The 20,092-nt window shown below is 41.6% G+C and overlaps 1 protein-coding gene across 5 annotated transcripts in view; it reads left to right on the plus strand.

The window, feature by feature from the left end:
* The window catches only part of NDST2 (N-deacetylase and N-sulfotransferase 2), a 135,244-nt gene that overhangs the window by 53,013 nt on the left and 62,139 nt on the right, over positions 1–20,092 (plus strand). For 2 of the 5 annotated variants that reach the window (XM_035545245.2, XM_050712103.1), the window contains exons 4-5: positions 12,815–12,918; positions 13,537–13,657. The exons of 2 other annotated variants lie outside the window; for them this stretch is intronic. The gene's annotated coding sequence lies outside the window, so the exon portion shown is untranslated. The remainder of the gene's footprint in view (positions 1–12,814; positions 12,919–13,536; positions 13,658–20,092) is intronic. One more of the 5 variants, XM_050712105.1, reaches the window with a different exon arrangement.

Raw genomic sequence — 20,092 nt, forward strand, 5'->3', positions numbered from 1 at the left:
GGAAGTTCATCATTGAAATGTAAATGCTCTTCAGTAGCTAAATCTTTAACCTATCTTAGACTCTCCTGATCTTAGTGGTTCAGGACCTAAATCATGAAGGATATCAAAGGTTAAAAGCAACACCTTGAGCTTATTTGTGAGGTCTTGCTGAGAACGTGCAGCCTCAGCCTTCCCCTGCCATTCAGGGCTGCTTCAGTTGTCTCTGTGAGTAGAAGCGGGCTCCTCATCTTGTAACTGCATTTCTTTTATGGTGCAGCTTCATGCTTCAGTGTAGAACAGTACAGCTGTTAATGCCAAATAACTGTCCTTTCGACCCAGGAAATTTCCTTTCTACCCCTACAGAAACTTAGGATCAGTTTTAAAACTTAAGAACAACCACAACAACAACAAAAAAAAACCACAAAATACAAAAACAAAACCTCAGCCTGAGAGTGTATGCCTTTTCTAACAAACGCAAATGGAAGAAACAAAGTTAGCCTTGAAGTGTACTTGAACTTGAGAATGACGAATGTGGGATATCTTTGTCAGTGGTGGAGGGACGTTTCTCAGTAGGTGATCTTCCGCCACGGTCAGCCTGAGGCCTACGCCTCCACATACTTGCTCTTAGCCTTTTTCTGCAATGTTTTAGCTAAAGTTTAGTGCCATGACATGCTAGCAAGGGAGCAGTTCTGTGTAGTGAGAACTCAGGGCATACAGAAACATACATTGAAGCTTGCAAGTTCCCTGTCAGCTTCTGTTCCTGGGAAGAAACAAAAGGATCAGTCAGCATGATCAGAAGCCAAAGCAGGATGATAGTGAAGCAGGGATAAGGAGGCAGTAAGAGAGGGAAGGAGCTAAAACAGAGAAGTGGCTGGAATGGGGGAAGAAGCAGTGGGGCAGGACAGCCTTATTTTTAAAGGTGGTAAAGTTCTTCTGCTGAGTATTCCAAAGGCAAGAATGAACTTCTCCAGCTGGAAGTGTAGTTAATGTCTAATACCTTATTTTGCCCTTGATCTTCACGTAAACCTTCTGGTGGTATCAGGGGAGGATGCCATGGAAGATGGAAGGGTACATGGCTGGTATGCTGTAGGTAGAGCAAATGGAGTATGGTCTGGCCTATGGTGTTGAGCTAGTGGGAACATCTTTATAGTTTTGAAAGTGGGCTGTGACATAATTTTTCATGTCATATAAAGTGTTAATATCTAAGTCTCAATTGATCAGGAGCAGCTGCTTACATGCAAAACGTATACAAGTGGGAAAAGGAAACACGATCCAGCTTTTTTGCTCAGGAGTTGGCAGGGCTGATAGATAGGGCTTTAAACTAGAGTCGAAGGGGGAAGGGGATAAAACCAGGCACGCCGGTGATGAGCTAAGGGATGGTGCGCTAGAATCAGAGGGACTGTGTGTTAGTGAGGTCCTTCGGTCAGCTCCACAAGGTGCTGCATGTAGGGAGGTGCATTTGAAGTGCTTCTACACAAACGCACGCAGTATGAGGAATAAAATGGATGAGCTAGAAGTCTTGGCCCAGTCCCACAGCTACGACATCATTGGCATAAGTGAAACCTGGTGGGATGAGTCCTGTGGCTGGTGTGTTGCAATAGATGGTTACAGGCTCTTCAGGAGGGACAGGCAGGGTAGGCGAGGTGGCTGGGTGGCGATGTATATGAAGCATGGTCTGGACTTTGTGGAACTTCAAGTTGGGGATGGCAAAGTTGAGAGCCTCTGGGTAAGGATTAAGGGACGAACAAATAAAGGGGATGTCGTTGTGGGAGTCTATTACAGACCACCTGGCCAGGACGACAAAGCCGATGAATTATTCTTTGCAGAACTAAGAGATGCATCAAGATCAACTCCCTTGTCCTTATGGGGGATTTCAACTTGCCAGACGTCAACTGGGATCACCACACAGCTGACACGTGCAAGTCCAGGAGGTTCATAAAGCACCTAGATGATAACTTCTTGGTGCAGGTGCTAAGGGAGCCAACTAAGAAAGGTGTCCTCCTAGATCTGTTACTGGAGAACAGAGAGGGACGTGAGGGACGTGGCAATTGGCGGCCATCTCAGTCATAGTGACCATGAAGTGGTTGAGTTTAGAATTTATGGTGACAGAAGGAAAACTGCCACCAAAACTTCAGCACTGGATATGGGGAAAGCAGACTTCAGGCTGCTCAGGGAACTAGTCAGCAAGGTCCCCTGGGAAACTGCTTTTGAAGGCATTGGTGTCCATCAGTGCTGGTCAATCTTTAAGCACTGCCTCCTAAAAGCACAAGATCAGGCAATTCCAAAATAACGGAAGGCAGGCAGGCAGGGCAGAAGGCCGGCCTGGCTGACCAGGGATCTTCTACTGGAGCTTAGGCGAAAAAAGAAAGTGTACGGCTGCTGGAAGGAGGGTCAGGCGACGAGGAAGGAATACAGGGATGCTGTTCGTGTTTGTAGGGAGAAAATTCGTGTGGCCAAAGCCCAACTAGAGTTGAAGCTGGCCATGTCTGTGGGAGACAATAAAAAAGGTTTTTTTAGATATGTGAACAGAAAAAGGAGAACCAAAGAAAACATAAGTCCGATACTTGATGGGGAAGGTCTCCTCACAGACAATGACATAGGCAAAGCAGAGATGTTTAATGCCTTCTTCTTCTCTGTCTTCAATACTGATGATGGGCTCCGGGACCCTGGGTGCCCTGAGCGGGAGGACCATGACGGTGGGAATGACAAACTCCCAACCGACCCTGAACATGTGCGGGATTTGCTGCTCCACCTGGATCCATACAAGTCCATGCGTCCAGATGGGATTCATCCCAGGGTGCTCAAAGAGCTGGCTGACGTCATCGCGGGACCTCTCTCAATTATTTTTCAATGATCTTGGGAATCTGGAGAGGTCCCAGTAGACTGGAAGCTGGCAAATGTTGTGCCACTTTTCAAGAAGGGTAAGAAAGAAGACCCTAGCAATTACAGGCCTGTCAGTCTCACGTCAGTGCCTGGTAAAATTATGGAGAAGATGATCCTTGAAGTTATTGAAGCGCACCTGGGGGACAATGCAGTCATTGGTCCCAGCCAACATGGATTCATGAGGGGTAGGTCCTGCCTAACAAATTTGATTTCCTTTTATGATAAGATCACCCATCTAGTCGATCAAGGGAAACCAGCTGACGTGATCTTTTTGGACTTCAGCAAAGCTTTTGACACGGTTTCCCATAGGATCCTACTGGACAAAATGTCCAGCATACAACTTAACAAAAACATCATACGATGGGTGAGCAATTGGCTGACAGGCAGGGCTCAAAGGGTTGTGGTAAAAGGGGCCACATCTGGCTGGCGGATGGTCACTAGTGGGGTCCCTCAAGGCTACATTTTAGGGCCAGTCCTCTTCAATGTTTTTATAAATGATTTGGATGTAGGACTAGAAGGTGTTCTGAGCAAATTTGCCGACGACACCAAACTTGGAGGAGTTGTGGACTCAGATGAGGGTGGAAGGGCCTTGCAGAGAGATCTGGACAGATTGGAGAGCTGGGCGATCACCAACCACATGAAGTTTAACAAAAGCAAGTGCCGGGTCCTGCACCTGGGACGGGGCAACCCTGGCTATACGTACAGACTGGGTGACGAGACGCTGGAGAGCAGCCCTGCAGAGAGGGATCTGGGGGTTGTGGTTGACAGCAAGTTGAATGTGAGCCAGCAGTGTGCCCTGGCAGCCAGGAGGGCCAACCGTATCCTGGGGTGCATCAAGCACGGCATTGCTAGTCGGTCGAGGGAGGTGATTGTCCCGCTCTACTCTGCGCTGGTCCGGCCTCACCTCGAGTACTGTGTGCAGTTCTGGGCACCACAGTACAAAAAGGACATTAAACTGCTGGAGAGCGTCCAGAGGAGGGCAACGAAGATGGTGAAGGGCCTAGAGGGGAAGACATATGAGGAGCGGCTGAGGTCACTGGGCCTGTTCAGCCTGGAGAAGAGGAGGCTGAGGGGGGACCTCATCGCGGTCTACAACTTCCTCGCGAGGGGGAGTGGAGAGGCAGGTGACCTATTCTCCGTTATCATCAGTGATAGGACCTGTGGGAACAGCGTTAAGCTGAGGCAGGGGAAGTTTAGGCTGGACATCAGGAAGAGGTTCTTCACTGAGAGGGTGGTTGCACACTGTAACAGGATCCCCAGTGAAGTAGTCACTGCACCAAGCCTGTCTGAATTTAAGAAGCGATTGGACTGTGCACTTAGTCACATGGTCTAAACTTTTGGGCAGACCTGTGCGGTGCCAGGAGTTGGACTTGATGAACCTTATGGGTCCCTTCCAACTCGGGATATTCTATGATTCTATGATTTTTTTATGCTCTCATGGCAATAAAGGGCTTCTTAACTGAAAGCAGGAAAGCCCAGCCCTTAGTACTACAGCATCGTTCTACAGCTTAGCAAATCTGCAAAACATTTCATGTACTTTGGCTCTCATTTGAACCTTCTCAGTTCTGGCCCAGGCTTAAAATGAAAAAAGTTTTTTTTTTAGGTTAGTGCCATTCTGCATGTAGTATAGACAGGTACATCAGTGAATGAGTAAAGGTTGTGGATAAATGTGTAACAGTTAGAAAATAATAATTTTTACTATGCTTATTGTTTGAGAGGTCACATAAATAATTCTTAGGTGTTACAAAACAACACATCGAGTAGATCTGGTACGTGGGCTGTGGATTCTACAGTGCTATTTCGGTAAATAATACCTTACTGATTAATTTACTGTAGATACTGTTTTTCTAATTTGTCTTAATAGCAGAGAAGATGGAGTTTCATGTTTAGTTTTGCTTTAAAGTAGATTTAGCTTTACCTTTCAATGGAAAGCAACTGAATACACCTGCTTACATTTTGGTAATGAAAACATCTTTCATATGGAAAACAGATTTTCCATGTTGTTAAGAATCTTACTTTTCTTAACTGTGGCAATTTCTGTATTTGAATTTTGAGTTCTGTTCCAGGTCCAAGCATGTCTGACCTGAATCAGTTTGTGGGAAAATATTTAGCTAATTTGTGACCATCCACAGATTTGAGGTATGGCTCTGTATAGTGTTACACCATGGTGCATGTAGGTTTTCGAAAACTATGCTACTGCAGATGGGTATGTAGAGACATCCATCGAAAATAAATGCAGCTATGGAAGAATTGCCTTCCAGGGACAAGACAGGTGAGGTTCCTTTCCCTGTGTAAGCAAGCCATTAGGTGTTAAGAATTGCTACAGACTTCTAGCAAGATGTGAAAACACTGCAAGGCAGAATGTAAATGCACTACTGCTGGTAGCCACAGGCTCCTGTAAACAGGTCAGGATAAGACTAAACACAGCTAGAAAGAAAACAGCAACTAGTCATTTGGGAACCTGGTGTGATGGCATATCTCCACCTTTGTTACAAGACAAATAACAGTTGGCTATTTGATGTTGCTCTAAACTTGAGTGAGAAAGCTGGAGTTTTGAATAGAAAATAAGAAGAATAATAGCACATTTAAAAATGATTGACACGTGCTAGTTCCTTGTACCACAATCTGTGTTCTTTGCAGTCATAAAAGTCATTTCTAGGCATTCATTCCAGCATCGTTAATATTCCATTCTTTTCTGTTTGGCAGAATATATCTGACCAAGGCTTTATCTTAATGCATTTGCTGCTAAGGGGATCTCTTTACAGAGGGCTCTGTTACTTCTGGCTAATTCACATTAATAAACAAATGCAGAGAATTTGTATTATGAAAGTAGTAAATGCACATCCTTTATCTGCAGTCTCCAAAATATGTTGATGAGAGTTACTCTTCAAGGTGTTTCCAGCATAATTGTGTTTTGTTAAGATGCTGCAGAATTTAAACTTAGTTGCCATAAAATATCCTATCTAGTTAGATACTACCAAAAATGTGCTGCTGCCAGTGCAGCATTTTAGGGAATTTGTATTAGCTGTTCTGGCAAAATAACCTTTTTGCCTGTGTAAACCACATCTCACTAGGCAGATTTGCTAGTATAGTTATTTTAGGAAAGCCTTTCTACTGTAGAAAAGACCTTATTGATAATACTGTGAGGTTCCCACAGTAGATGAAAGGCACAATACAAAGGGCTTTACAAACATGAATTAAGCTTCACAACACCCTTGTAAAATAAATCATTCTTCTAGCTTGCCAATGTCTAGTTTCTTTTAATATGAGATGTTTTGTGGGGATAAGAAGGAAGGGTAGAAGACTCAGAGTTGGGGGAATTAATGCCTGGTAGCACTGTAGCATTGCTAAGCTAAACAAATTTATAACCTGCTAGAATCCCCTGCCATCGCTGTCTGACATTTAAAATGTCTTAGCAAAATCAGCGTTTCAGAGCGTCAAATAGCTACTGGTTGTTGGTTTTACCTGATCTTTGATAGTATGAGGAGTTATAATGTTCACACTCAGCAATTCTTTTTGTCCTGAAAACCTGGAGCTGGCTTTTTTGTATGTGATGTTCTCGTTAATACAGTGTTTAACTACGGTGTTCTATCTCACTGGTTGGTATTAAACTATATGAGCCGGTATGAGCCTGTGTAGTTCTGGGTGTGAACAAGTTATGCAGTTAAGGGATCTCAAAGGGAATAGAGAGAGGAACAAAACAAGATTTATGCACAAGAATGGTTTTAAAGTCAAGTCATTCAAAAGTTAGAGCAATCTGATGTTGATGTTGTCTATGTGGCCTTGATTCATTTTTGTGTGTTAATCATCATGCAGTCTTTAGTTACATGATCACATTCTATTTATTCCTTTCTCACCTTTTAGGGAATAAGGAACCGAAGAACTCTGCTAGGATGTAGGTTAATTTTCTCTTTTACCATTGGTTCTGAATTCAGCATGTAAACTCTTGGGGCAGGCCCATGAACTTCAGCAGCCCTCTTTTAAACACCCTGTCCTAGATTCTGTATTAATACATCTATCAAGAATTTAAGCAAGCTGTACAATCCTCTTTCCAGTTTAAGGCCTTCATGTGATAGTAAATGTTTTCAAAAACAAGATACCTTTCCTCACCGAGTGTAGGGAGGGACTCACTCAAAAAGCTGGCGCAGACCCCCTAAAAGAGGGGAAATGATGGAGACATCTGGGCTGACTGTTCCCTGTTCTAACCCTTCCTGCGTGCTGAAGGAAGTTCCAGTAACTGTTCGCTAGTGTGCTTGATCCTCTGAGAGCTGCTTGATCTATTAGTAGTATTTTTGAGCCTTGTTTCCACAGCAACAGCACACTTTCTGTATTTTTTTTCTCTTTCCTCTAAAGGTGGCTGTTGCTTTGAGAATTAGACCTGTGGAAAAGCTTGGCCTTCTTGTCCCCTGTCGTGATTTCAGCTGGCACAGATCAAGAGTGGGAGGAGTGGGATTGGGAGAGAGTGACTGTTGGTGGAGTGGTGTGATTATGAAGTGACAGTGGAAGGAATGAGTCCTACTTAATTATGGGTTTCAGCCTTAATAAAGTGAACATGTTGAAAATGTTGGCTCTTTCTAAGCTCTGTGAATGAAAGGCCTGGGACTGTGACCTTAGCAATGATCATTTTAGCCCTTTGCACGTGTTCTTGTAGTCATGTAGGACCCATGTCCAGTTCATGCATGTGTTCATGCACAGTACAAAACCAGATGTATGTTCTTCTGCTCACAGACACCTTGTGTGTTCATGTCACAATAAGAAACCTGATCTAGTGTTTATCCTAGCATTGTAGGGAGGGGAAGTGTTGTGTTTAATTGCTCCTCTGAAATAGGAAAGAAATGTTATGCTCTCTTTTTTCCTATGTTAAGGCATGATACTTCCTGTGGGTAGCACAGCACTTCCTTTCAAACTCAAGTACGCATACCAGTCTCGACGTTTTCTGCTGCCTGGAAGACTAAGGAGCTTTCAGTTTATAAAATATTTCCATAGATCAGTTAATTGCCTCTTGTTGTTATTGTTTAAAGGTGAGTGAGAACAGAAGCAGCATATGGTTTGATACCAACATCTTGCTGGGGTAGGCTTTTTTCACCCGTAGTTAAGAAAGTAGTCTCTTATATGGGTGCTTTATGGAAACCTAAATACAGTCGCTTTATTTTCCATTTTTTTTTTAGTTTGCTCCTTTCTTAGAATGCTTGTCCTTAGAACTGAACCATCATCCTTTCATGCAGAACATATGATTTGTGGTGCTGAGCTGCTGTCTGCGACATTTTTTGTCTCCTTTATTTCTCTTCCCTTTCTTAGGGATGTGCATGTTCTCAGGAGTGTTGTAATAAGTGCTATTCTGCTTGTAACAAACTCACTAACTGAGTAACTTGTGGAATAATTTAAAATTATGTTTCATTTAAAATTCAAGCAAGTCAATTATATAATTAATATTGGATTCTGGGATTTCCCTTCCTTTGAGAGTGAATAACTAAGGCAGTATCTGTCATTGTTAGGCTTTTACACAGTAAAGGCCTCAGCTTGATGTCATAGTGTGGAGGCTCACCACCATTAGTGTTTTAGTTCCTAGTAGTTTTGAGTAAGGATGCCGGAAATTTTCTATTTCTCTCAGACAGAATAGTAAGTTGATGCATTGCTTAGCAACATTAGTGAGTAATGGATAAAACCACATAATCTGAGGTTGTCTTGGAAAGGCACAATGTTTATAGCCATCTTTACAGTACTAGGGCCAGAAATTTACTGATTCTTAACTGTGTAAAATGTAAAAAGCTGTTCAAGGTTAAGCATCCAAGCCACAAATGTCGTATGTGTGCAAAGGCAGAAATTAATTAAAATATTGATTAATTTCTAGTTATAAATGCATCTGGATGTACTGTTCTTGTTAGTTCTCATATTTAGTTCAAAAATGAAGACCATTCCAGTGCTGAACCTTTTTAAAATTGAAAGTTTAATTTAAGGTTTCAAGTCTTGTGTTGCTTGACTTCAAAACTCTTCAGACTGTATGTAGCTCCTTCTGAGTGCACACTGAAGAAACTGCACATTTTAGTATAATTGAGAAGTTGTTTATTAAAAGACCAGAGTGTAAAATTCCATGACAGTTTAACATTCAGTAATTTACCATTAAGCTGCTTGACAGAAGTTAAAATTTATGTTAATACTGTCTTGATTAAACAGCAGTCATTATCACTCACAGTGATTTGGCCAAATCAGTTTCCTAGCAGATGTCTCAATAATGGAGACATCCTACTATAGCATGTCCAGATTAAGTTAGGTGTGTTGCATTAATGTTTTGCACTTATATAGCATCTATCATTTCAAAGCACTTCACACAATCGTGTTTGATATTGGAAAAATGCATTAGGTAATATTATTACCAAAGCAAATTTACACATTTAAGGAGCTACAGGACGTTTTTATAACTTCAGCAGATGTCTTGTATTACAATTTTTAATGTTTAATACAATATAGTCATCTAGTGATTCCTTCCAGGGAACTCAGTTTATGTAGCTCGCAGAAGAAGGTTTGAGTTAACCCTCTAAAAGACAGAACAGATGATAATAGAATGAGAAATGAAACATTTCAAACCTCAGCTTTGAACTATTTCTAAGTAATTCTTCCTAGCCAGTCTTTGACTCTTTAGTGCTCTTCACGCCTTTCCTCTTCCGTTTTCTTTTAAAATTGATCAACACAGAAAATAGTTGTGATTTCCCATCTTTTCCTTAACTTACTCCTTGGTGCCTACTTGCAGCGTCACTTAAAACTTCTGCCATGGGTTTTGCCAAAGTAATGAAAAATTCAAGTGCAGAGGGTAACTTTTTCATATGCAGTGTTAGGATCATACCTATGGGTGAAGACATTCTTCCTTAAGTCCTCACCGTTTGCTTTTACATATTTTATTACTTCAGTTTACATATGTAGGGAAAGCTGATACCAGTCATAAGTGTGCATATTCAAATCTAAGGATTTTCCATGTTCAATTTGTGTGCCTGTAATGTGTTTTTCCAGCTTCCATTTTCCAGCCTCTTCAGCATTTGGAAATTGTATTATAGTTGTAATGTAGCACAAAGCAGATATCTGACACACAACTCCAAACAAGTCACTGCCTAATTTTTTCTGTTTAAGAATTGGACTAATCACATTTTGCATTTGCTTAATGGTTACGTTTATCGATTGTGTTTTACAGATAGCATAACTGAGAGCAGACACTGAAGGCAATTTGCCCAAGATCCCAGTATTTCCTGTAATTCTGGTTGTATTTTCCTGATTTGATTTGGAATGATCCAATTAAGAAGTATACGTAATTTCATAGATGTGTGATGTATCAAGTTTGTGGCTCATCCGATAATGTTCAGACACACCATTTCCCTCTGTTGCATGCACCTGGCTGGTTTTTCTTGTCACAACAGCTCACTTTATTGCCAATTTTTCCCAAACTTAATGACATGGGTCACGTAGTAAGGTCAATGTTCTTGTTGTACTATGAGATGAATAGTTCGGTTGGATGTCAGCTGTCCTTCAAAGAGCGGAGTACTTTTTCAAAGTATTAAAACTATTTCTTGCCTTTTTTTTAAGTCCTTATGTAATGCAAAGACAGATGAGAGGAATTTAGTTAAACGAAGGATGTAATATTTCATTGCTGAAGGCAAAAGTGAAAGAAGCTGAGGAGCAATGAGGAGCAGGCAGCGTGTAGGGCCTGGTTTTGTAATGCTGTCAGTCATTGTGCGTGTAGCATGGAGTGCAGGAAAGGCTGCTTCCTTCAGAGAGCTGCTAGTTCTAGGCCTAGCTGGGTGTCTGCTCCAAATGCAAGCTGACGTTAGTGGCCGTAATGTAATGGGCTGTAAACTGCCTACTTGGATTTGCTTTACAGCACTTCACAGCAAAGGGAGATAGCTTGCTTCTTTCCCAAAGCCTGCAGGCTGCATTTTGGATTGTGAGCAGAGGAGAGGAGTAGGGCCGTGGCTGTGACAGCCCCTGCCTGCTTGGGCAGCACTGGCGGGGGCCAGCGGGGTGTCTGGCTGGGAAGGTGTAAGAGCACAGTGAAGGTAGGCAGAGCTGGCAGGCTGTGGGGGCTGTTCCCTCCCGGCCCCCCTTTGCCTCCTAAGTCCCTGTAGCCTGTCGGTGCACTGCCGGTGGGGAGGTGCTGGATGTGAGAGAGCTTCGAGTTTGATTTAGCGCTGGCACTGTAACATTTAAAGGAAATGAAAGATACGGTGAGTGAGAACTGGTGGGAGAATCATAGAAGCCTTTCTGAGGTATTAATGGTCCTCATAGTGGAGTCCTCGTACATTATTCATGCCCTTTGAGCCAAGCTGAGCACTCTGCACTTGGTGTGGTAGTAGAAGGTAAAAGGAAATTAACCCTGTAGTGATACATTGGAAGTTCCATGTCAAAGTAATAATTCTGACAGCGTGTTGAGGGGATAGAAGCATGTCTGAAAGAGGAGAAAACAGATTTCAACTCTGAACTGAGAGAAGAGTGCTCAAGAATACTCCACAGTGAAGCAATAGAAAGAACCCTTGAACCTATGTACAAGGTCCTGGGGTCTCTCCATACCTTACACTTCCTTGTCAAAATATGTTTTCCAAGTTTTAAAAGCTACATGTTGTAGCTGCAAGATGAGCTAGTCCTCTAAGCTTTCCAACTGATGCTATGGAGAGTTTTGCTGTAGAGGGCTTTGGCACATTCAGGTCATCTGTAGTAGCCAAGACTTGTCAATGATTTCTAGATCAAATACCAGAAATCCGTCATTCCAGCCTGGTCAGAGTAGGTGTTACTATGTTTGTGATTCTCTCTTCGAATGTTTTCTTAGTAAACTCCTTGTGTTTAGGATTCTTTGTTTCTGTTCCCCTCCCTTCTTCCTTCTCTTCCCATTTTTAACTTATCCCACTGTAATGTACAATAGAAGCGTGCACAAGGGAGCTTTTAGAAAGGGTTCAGAAACAGGAGACTTCTGATGCAATGGATCTATATAGGTAATTGATCTGAGATATTTGTGCTGGAGACATCTCTTTTATCCAGCTTTTACTTGCTGTCCATCCCCCAGCTCCTCTGAGGTTTCACGGCAAGTATCCAGAATGTAAAACAGGTTATTGCAAACTAGTGGAGAATGACCTCACTCAGCAGCTAGGAGTAACTTTGGGAAGGGATTAGACAAAGTGACTGTAAATAGATGTCCTTTGCTGGTACATAAACTTTGATTTACTCTATGTACCTTTTGTAGGTAGGACTAAAATATGTTACTTTGGAGGCAGAAAAAGTGAACTCGCGGTGGAAAAAGCAGTATTTGTGCCAAGTACCAGTTGACTTCTGAGCACAGAACACAGATTTCCACAAATGTTACAGATTCTTTATATCCAAATTTCTCCTTTTTCTTTTCCACTTACAGAAAAACATATGCAAGGATAATATTTTTAAAAGCCATTTATTACTTAGAGGCCTTAGCTCTGTGACTTTTAGGTAAAAGACGATTCTGAAAATTTTACTCTGGAAAGTATATGTCTTCTGGGTTGGGGGGAGTTACTTTGTTTTTATCAGAGTCAAGAATTTGATGCATTTGCTACGTGAAATAAATCTTAAGAATAATTATGTTTAAATGCTTTGCCTTGGAGTCCAGCAGTCTGGAATAAAGGGTCTCAGTGAACAGTGTATCTCACCAGGCTCTGGTTTTCAGGAGAAACTAAAGGTGTTTGAACCACAGCAATAAGGACCAGGAGGAAAATGATACATGGAACACAGTGATTAGTACTAGCCTGGGTGTTGTAACTGCTTCCAGGACTCTTGAAGATACAGAAAGAGGAAGAGTGGAAAGAATAAATAAATCATTCTTTTGGGGACTTGTGAAGGTTGTACCTCTAGGACTGCACTCGTGATTTTGCAGCCTCATAGCTGCATGTAAAATGAGTTGTTGCGGTTTTACCCCTTTAAGGCGGCTGAACATTTCTTTTGCTGGCAGATATCGGCAATACATGCTACTGAATACTGTTGGAATCCAGATGTTACTGATGGAAGCCTTTGGGTGATGGCTGAGAAACTGAGTTGAAAGTTTTGTCTTTTCAGGTATGCTAAGCGTTTAGTAGTTAAGCAGTTAAGCATTTTGCCGTTGGTTCAGGTATGACATTTCCCTGTAACCAGTGCTGATGGCAGATAATTTTCTTAACGTGGTGTTTTTGCTGTAGTGTCAATCAGTATGTATGATCAGTAACCAATTGCAGTGAAAAAGATGCCAGAAGTTACAGAAAGTTGAAGGACTGTAGCAGTCCAGGCTTTTCTACCACTTGCCTGTAATCTTATGATATGGAGCTTCTCAGAGTATATCTGTTCTTTGCTAATTTTGTCAATGATTGCAAAAATCCCCATATTGCTTTACAGGAGAATATTGTCCTTCTGTAGGTAATGCTTGCAGACTCCTTATATGCCGCCTATGTGCAAGAAATCTTCGTTACAGTCTCTTTAAAATGGCATAAGCAGGTGCAGGAACCCTCATGCCCGCCCCCAGCACAGTCCGCGGTTGCGGGGGTCTCCATTCACCTCCAATGGGAGACCCATGCTTGGATTTCAGTCCAGCCTCTGCCTTCTCCCATTGGCAATTGAGAATCTGCCCACAGGGCTGCAAGGAGTAAGGTGCAAGCTGGTGACTTGAAACAAAGAGGCTGTGTGCTTATGTCTACGTTGCAGTCAGTAGAAGGAGGAAGAGATTGGGAAAGAAAAAGCAGGAGTCCAAGGATGAGAAAGCAGGGAAACGCCACTCCTCTCTGTCAGAAGAAGTGTGACAGGAAAGTCCTGCTCTGGAGAACAGGTAAGCTTAGCCTGGGAAACAAGGGGGAGGAACTGCAGAGTCTGGGTTTCACATAAAGCATGCTGGCTCCATTTGAGTATTCAGCATGCCCGCCATGCTTAATAATGTTGGTATTTAAATAGTTGTAAGCAGGCTTTGAAGTTAGAGCTATGCTGAGTTAAGGTAGAGGTCAGTGTGTTGTAACTGTTGGCTGAACATTGATAACAACTTTGTGTACTTTTACATTTTTAAGCTGTTTGACCAAAAAGAAATTTTAGGAATATGATTTTTAATTGAAATTTTAATAATTTTACATTTTACATAGCAAAAATCAGAGAATTGCAGAAGGCTGGTTTTTTTTTTTTCTGTATCCATAGTATTTTTCTTCATGGCCTAATTAAATGTATGACATGAAACTCTAAGGCCTGGATTTTTCCTCAAACATGCGGAGAAGCATGTATTTATGTTTTCAAACTTCGAACCATGCTTGTCAATTGTTATAAAGCAAGGAAATCCCAGGCAAAAGGGATGTGCGGAGTATCTTCCATTCAAACTGTTGTACAGACATAATGGCTATGCCCGGGAAACTGGTATGGAGCAGCACTTCACACTGCAGCCCCTGCAGGCACTGGCAGCAGTGAAACAGGAAATTTTTAAGAAGAGTATCAGTATAGACAAGCCCAGCGCTGCTTGGATAGAAGAAATCAGTCCAGAAGATGTTATCTTCTGCTTAGGGTTGCTGTTCCTGGCTTATGTCACACCTCCTCACTGTTCTCGTACCTTGTAGCTTCCAGGACTGCTTTCTCTTGCAGGTGAGGCTCCCTTCCCTTGTCTTTGTTTTTAGAGGCTGCGTGAGAGATAGTAGCAAAGCATCTAAAAAGCACATGCAAGTGTATTGCCTGTATTGTCAAGAGCTTTATAGCACTTGGGATGGTGATTGCTGGAGGCACAGCTCCGCTTCCCACCTTTTAAGATACAGTTGAGTGGAGGTTGCACTGGTATGGAGAGGCCAACATGGGTTGAAAGAATAAATGCAGAAGAGCACTCCAGTGTGGTTAAAGTGGGGAAAAAATTTCTCCACTGTTCGACAGGAATATTTTTACGTGATTGGTAGGGAAAACTGCTCTCGTATCTGTATTTTTGTCTATATTCTCACGGGGTAAACTGCGTTCAGATACCTGTAATTTGTGTATATTCCTATTGGGACATTAGAATGTGTGAATGTAAACCACTGTTGATACTGCATCGTTTGCATGTCATCTATCTGTTCCTTCAGATGTAAGCAGTCCTTCCTTTTGCTCAGAGGCTGCAGAAACCAGCTAAATGTTAGTCCTGAGGGCGGCAGTGCCTTGAGCAGCCTCACCTAGGATCCCCATCTGCCCAGAAACCTTTGTTGTGTCAGAAGCTTTGATTCTGAGGGAGAACGTTGGTGAGCTAACTTTCCACTGCCCTCAGTGACTTCTATTTCGGGTCTTCCTGTAACAGGATGGCTTCAACATGTCTGTTTTCAAACATATTATGTGCATCTGTACATAGTTGTGCCCTTTCAGCTTCTCAAGCAAGAATCTTTGTTGCTGAACGAAGAGGCTAAACCCACTCTACTGTTCGTATCCAGAGTGGCAGTTTTAAAAGTGTCTCAGATATGCCTGTCCTTACTCTTTAGTTACAGCAGAACTTTTAAGGTTTTCGAATGAAGGACAGAAGCAGCTAGGAAAAGAATATGGCTTCTAGATTAATGCTCCTTTTCTTATGTGAAAATTTCAAGGAAAACCATAGAGGATTTATATTGGTAGAGCCGTCTGAGAAGTCTTTCATACTCTATCATTTTATACTCTCTATAAGATTCAGAGGACTATTCAGAAAGTGATTGCTGCTGAAGTTTTGCTGATTGATTTCCAGAGTTGTTGAAATATTTAATATATTAACAAGGGTAATGGAGAGCTCCTAGTATGTCTGTCTGAAACAAGTCTCTTACTCTACCCCCCTCTTTACTGCTCATGTATATTTTGCATTCAAAGGTCATTTCTTTCCAGCAGAGTGGGGTGAACATAACATACTGCTGGTGCTTCTACACATCACTCCTTCACCTTGTTGGAGACATGCTTAACGTGATTTAGGCAATTCTGTTGCTAACTCTCTTGGGTGTTTCTAGTTCCTAGTTGCTCTCTAGCATCTTAAATACTAAATCCAAAATTACGTTTGTGTATTTGTATCCTGAGAGTAGTTTCAGTTCTGCTGTCTAGCTTTTTTTTTTTTTTCCTGTACCTTTACTGCAGTGGTTGAGGGGATGGTCTTTTATATTTTGGTTCTTATCTTGCTTTTTTCGCTGTGATCTTGCTGAATACCTACATCCACTGTTATAGAGAATGCTTGCCCCCATATGGAGCACTCCAGCATTCTCTGAAAGTAGCAAGGTTCAATGAAGATATTCTCTATAGACGGCCCATTTAGTCTTTATAGCTCATGCTTTTCATTAGAGACCCCAGCCAGTTTTTCATACAGTGTTTAACAGATTTCACTGTTCTGTTAGAAGCATTTTGGAGTTGTGAAACTCAAACTGTGTGTTTTCCCATGTCTATATAGTCTTTCTCCTGTAAAGCTTAAGTGAAAAAAAGTTCCTTTTTAATCATTACTCAGCACTCAAGCCCATAATCTGAATCAGTGTGGAACTTTACAGGTAGGTCCATATGTCTGGACTGTAACTATTTTTTTTTTTTTTATTATGTTTCTAAGAGAAGAAATCGCACCTAGGTCCTCAGTCTCTTGTCTCAGTAAATGTGGCATTTCTGTCGTCATTGCTGTTCAGAAAGCTGCTGCCAAGATCACTTTTCTGACACATTGTTTTGGTCATATTGCCCCTTTCTTTATACCCTACTACTATTCCTCATCAAAAAATATGTAATAATTCTTCCTTTTTGTGGTACCATATAGATTATTTTTCTCAGGCCAGTGGTAACTGCCTCCCCCCCTAACTGAAACTGTCAAAGTATCATCGTCCCATGTGGCTACTCATGCTTAGGAAGTTCTCTCTAGAAATGTTCTAAATACATACAAAAAATTTTGATTTAAAAAAGTCAGGCCCCTTCTGCTGACTTCTGTTGCAGTTTTACCTATATATCTGTCTGTTTTCTCCCTTCTTATCCTTAAACTAGATGCTTTTTTTTTGTTCTGCATTTGTATTGCACACTTCGTAAGACTTTACATCACTGTGGAACTATGATATAATTTACAAACATGTTTTTCCTGCACGAGAAACTGCTAGTGTTGTTATGCCTCCTCCCCTGCTTGTAGTGGATCAGAGCATCTGTCCATCAAGATTCACAGTCCTTCTGCTATTGACAGTAGCTCTTACTGTTTAAGAAAAAAATTCTGTTAAACTACACTTTTCCTAGATGTTTATTGTGAATCTTCAGGAGTAGAAAAAACTGTTGTGCCTTGAAACAGGAGAGTTTCTGTGCTTCCTGATGTTTATTACGATTAATTCAAATATGTTTATTATATATATATATATATGTTTCATACTTTTCTCAACATCAGTGCTAATGTTATGGTGAGCACTACTGGCTAATTGTGTATGATGTGAAACTATATAATCTCAAATCAGACAAATTTTTGCCTCTGAGTTTCATTGTGTATTCCCTTGCTCTTTTATTATGAATACTAATTAATTGTTCTTAATCAGTCTGGTTTCTCCTCTTGACTGTTTAGGACTTTTTAATGTGCCTCTTGAGCCTATTCCCTTTCTGATTTTGAGAGAGAGGGAGCACACACAAACAGACTTTAGATTAAAACTTTAACGTTAGACTTTAGATTGGTTTATTTATGTTATTCTTTTTCATTAGCAATTTCAATCCATGACTTCAATGTTGTTCTGTTGTTTTTAGGGTGAAGAGGTAAGAACTGGCCAGTGTTTTCACAGGGGAGAGAGCATGTTAATTCTTATGCTACTCACCTTTTAATTCCTCATATGCATATATATATAAACTTAATTTGCATTTTTACTGTCACTGCTTATTGAGCACACGGCTTACCTTCATGAAGGTGTCTATGTTTTTTTCCTTTTTCATGAGTTAGTAATTCATTTATGACCTTTTTAAAAAAAAAAAGAAAGAAAAAAGAAAAAGTATGTGTGATTATGGTTTCCACATCTTGGTACTTTGCTTTTATTAACCTTAAATACAATGTGCTATTGTGTTACTTCTTCTTTGTTTGATTCGTCTGAAGGTAACACATGTCAATTAGTTTTTGGATTACAATTGGCTTGTACTGCCAGAGTACATACAGTCCTCATCACGGGTCAGGTGCAAGCTGTATTGGGTACTCTTTGAATGCATCACACACACACAAAAAAAATCATTCATTTCAACTCCTTTTCTAGCTAAAGAAATCAGGTTTATTAATCTAAATCTCTCTGTGCCATCATCTATGTTGCTTCAGAGCACAGTGTTTGCTAGTTCAAGTCTTTAAAATATTTTCCTACGGTTAGTTTGGTTAGATAAAATAGATACATTTGCCATTCACCAGCGCTACAATTTTATCAGTTTTTAATGGCAACTTGCTTTAGGTCAGTGCTGCATGCCATTTTTCCTGAATTTTTGTATTCTGCACTTTGTACCATGATTTGTATAATTTGAAAGCTGTTTCCCTATGGATTGGATTATGTTTTTCTCTTAATAGAGAATGTTTTTATTAGACTCTGTAATCCTCTACGTATAGCAAATCTTTTCCTACCTCATTAATGTGATGTATTCTGGTTTATAACTCACTGTGATCACAGTCTAGTGGCTTCTCTCATTCTACTGTGCTTCAGTCTTGCTTGTTGTATTATTTTCTTCTTACATGGCAGAGTAATTTTCTAGCTTATATGCCCGAGATGTTACTGGTCTAAAAATGGAACAGAAATTAACACTCAACTGAGAAGACCCCAAACACTATCTTTTACCATTTTTATAGGCTCCAGTGTATGAAGGCATTCTTGATGTCTCATAGGGAGAGGTTTTGAAAGGGGCCTGGGCTAAATCACAGCTCTGTTATTTCCACATCCCTCTGCTGTGAGGGATACCTGGACAGTGGGCTGCTCAGAAAAAAACAGTTATCCAAAATCCCCAACTGTGTCCCCCCCACCTTTTCCTTTACCACCTAATTTGTAGGCATGATTCAGTGCCGCTCCGTCCATAGCCAGCCTACAACAATAGCTATCTGTTATGTGCTCAGGGCTTATCATCCACTTAGCAATCATGCATTATTTCCATACCGCAGCTTCAAAATCTCTCCCTGTCTTCAGAGCTGCAGAGAGGCCTTGCTTTCTCGTTTCGCCTTGGCTATAAAGCTGGTTGGTGTTAAAAAGGGTCCGGGTGAATGATGGAAAGGAGTATCTGCTGGCAGGAGATTGTTGAGAGGAAAATCTATGGGCAGAGTCCTTTCCCAGTAAACAGGAGGCCTTACCAGGATCTTCAGCTGTCAACAGTAACATGCTGTCTGATCATGTCCCTGATGCTTGCTGGAGCGAGATGGTGGGATGGTTCCTGTGTTTATAACAGCCAGATGTATGATGCAAGATGGGAATGCTTCATTTCTCCGGTGTGGATGCCTGCAGGCGTTGTTTGTCAGTGTGGCTGCAAATATTGCCGTCCTTTCTGGTCCATCTGTCCCGAGTAGCTGTTGCCTACATCTCTGGACTTCTGTGAAAGTCTAGGCAATGAAGGCGATGTAACTTTTATTTTTACGTATGCAGGGGCTGGGGAGAGGATGGCCTGTTCTGTAAGAACTTCACTGTGATGAGTTAACTTTCTCTTCAATGATTGCATAGGGTACATCCAAGTGAGAGGCCATAAAGTGACGTGAAAGCATGAGTGGGGAGTTACAGGTCTGTGTGGGCAGCAGTTGGCAGCCTGGGCCGGCCACCACCTCGGCGAGAGGTCCCAGCTCCCCTGGCCTGGTCTCTTCAGGCACCTTCGGCCTCCGAGGCTCCTTGGGCCTGCTTTTTCCGCCAGAACAAGCTCTCCTCCCTCCTCCCCAGTGCTCCAGTAGGTCACTATGAACCTCAGCAGGAAAAGACAAAACCAAGTTCATGAATAGCAGTACAGTCCCCTTCTCCTGCCCACCCCCACCCTGTCCTGAGAATGTGTTGCCCACACAGTGACCAGAGAGGAATCTGGAGGCATTTGCAAGATAATGCCATATCAAATGTTCTGTTCTCACATTTTCTGCTTGTATTTTCAAAACTGTTCACATATTTCCTTTCAGTTTGCATGAATAAGCACATCACTCCGAGACTAGAAAGGGGAAAATGCATTTGCAAATGTGTGAAGCCACATAGTTTTAATAAATTGCTTTAATTACATGTGGTGTGTTTAGTTTCTGGAAGCCTATTGTGCATTTCTGCCTGCAACAAGTAGCCTTTCCTGTTTGCTTGCTGCTGTTTACCAGGCTGGCCATCCTCCCAAAATAATCCTT

Source organism: Cygnus atratus, chromosome 7, assembly GCF_013377495.2.
Source record: "Cygnus atratus isolate AKBS03 ecotype Queensland, Australia chromosome 7, CAtr_DNAZoo_HiC_assembly, whole genome shotgun sequence".
In the NCBI taxonomy this organism is placed as follows: Eukaryota; Metazoa; Chordata; class Aves; order Anseriformes; family Anatidae; genus Cygnus; species Cygnus atratus.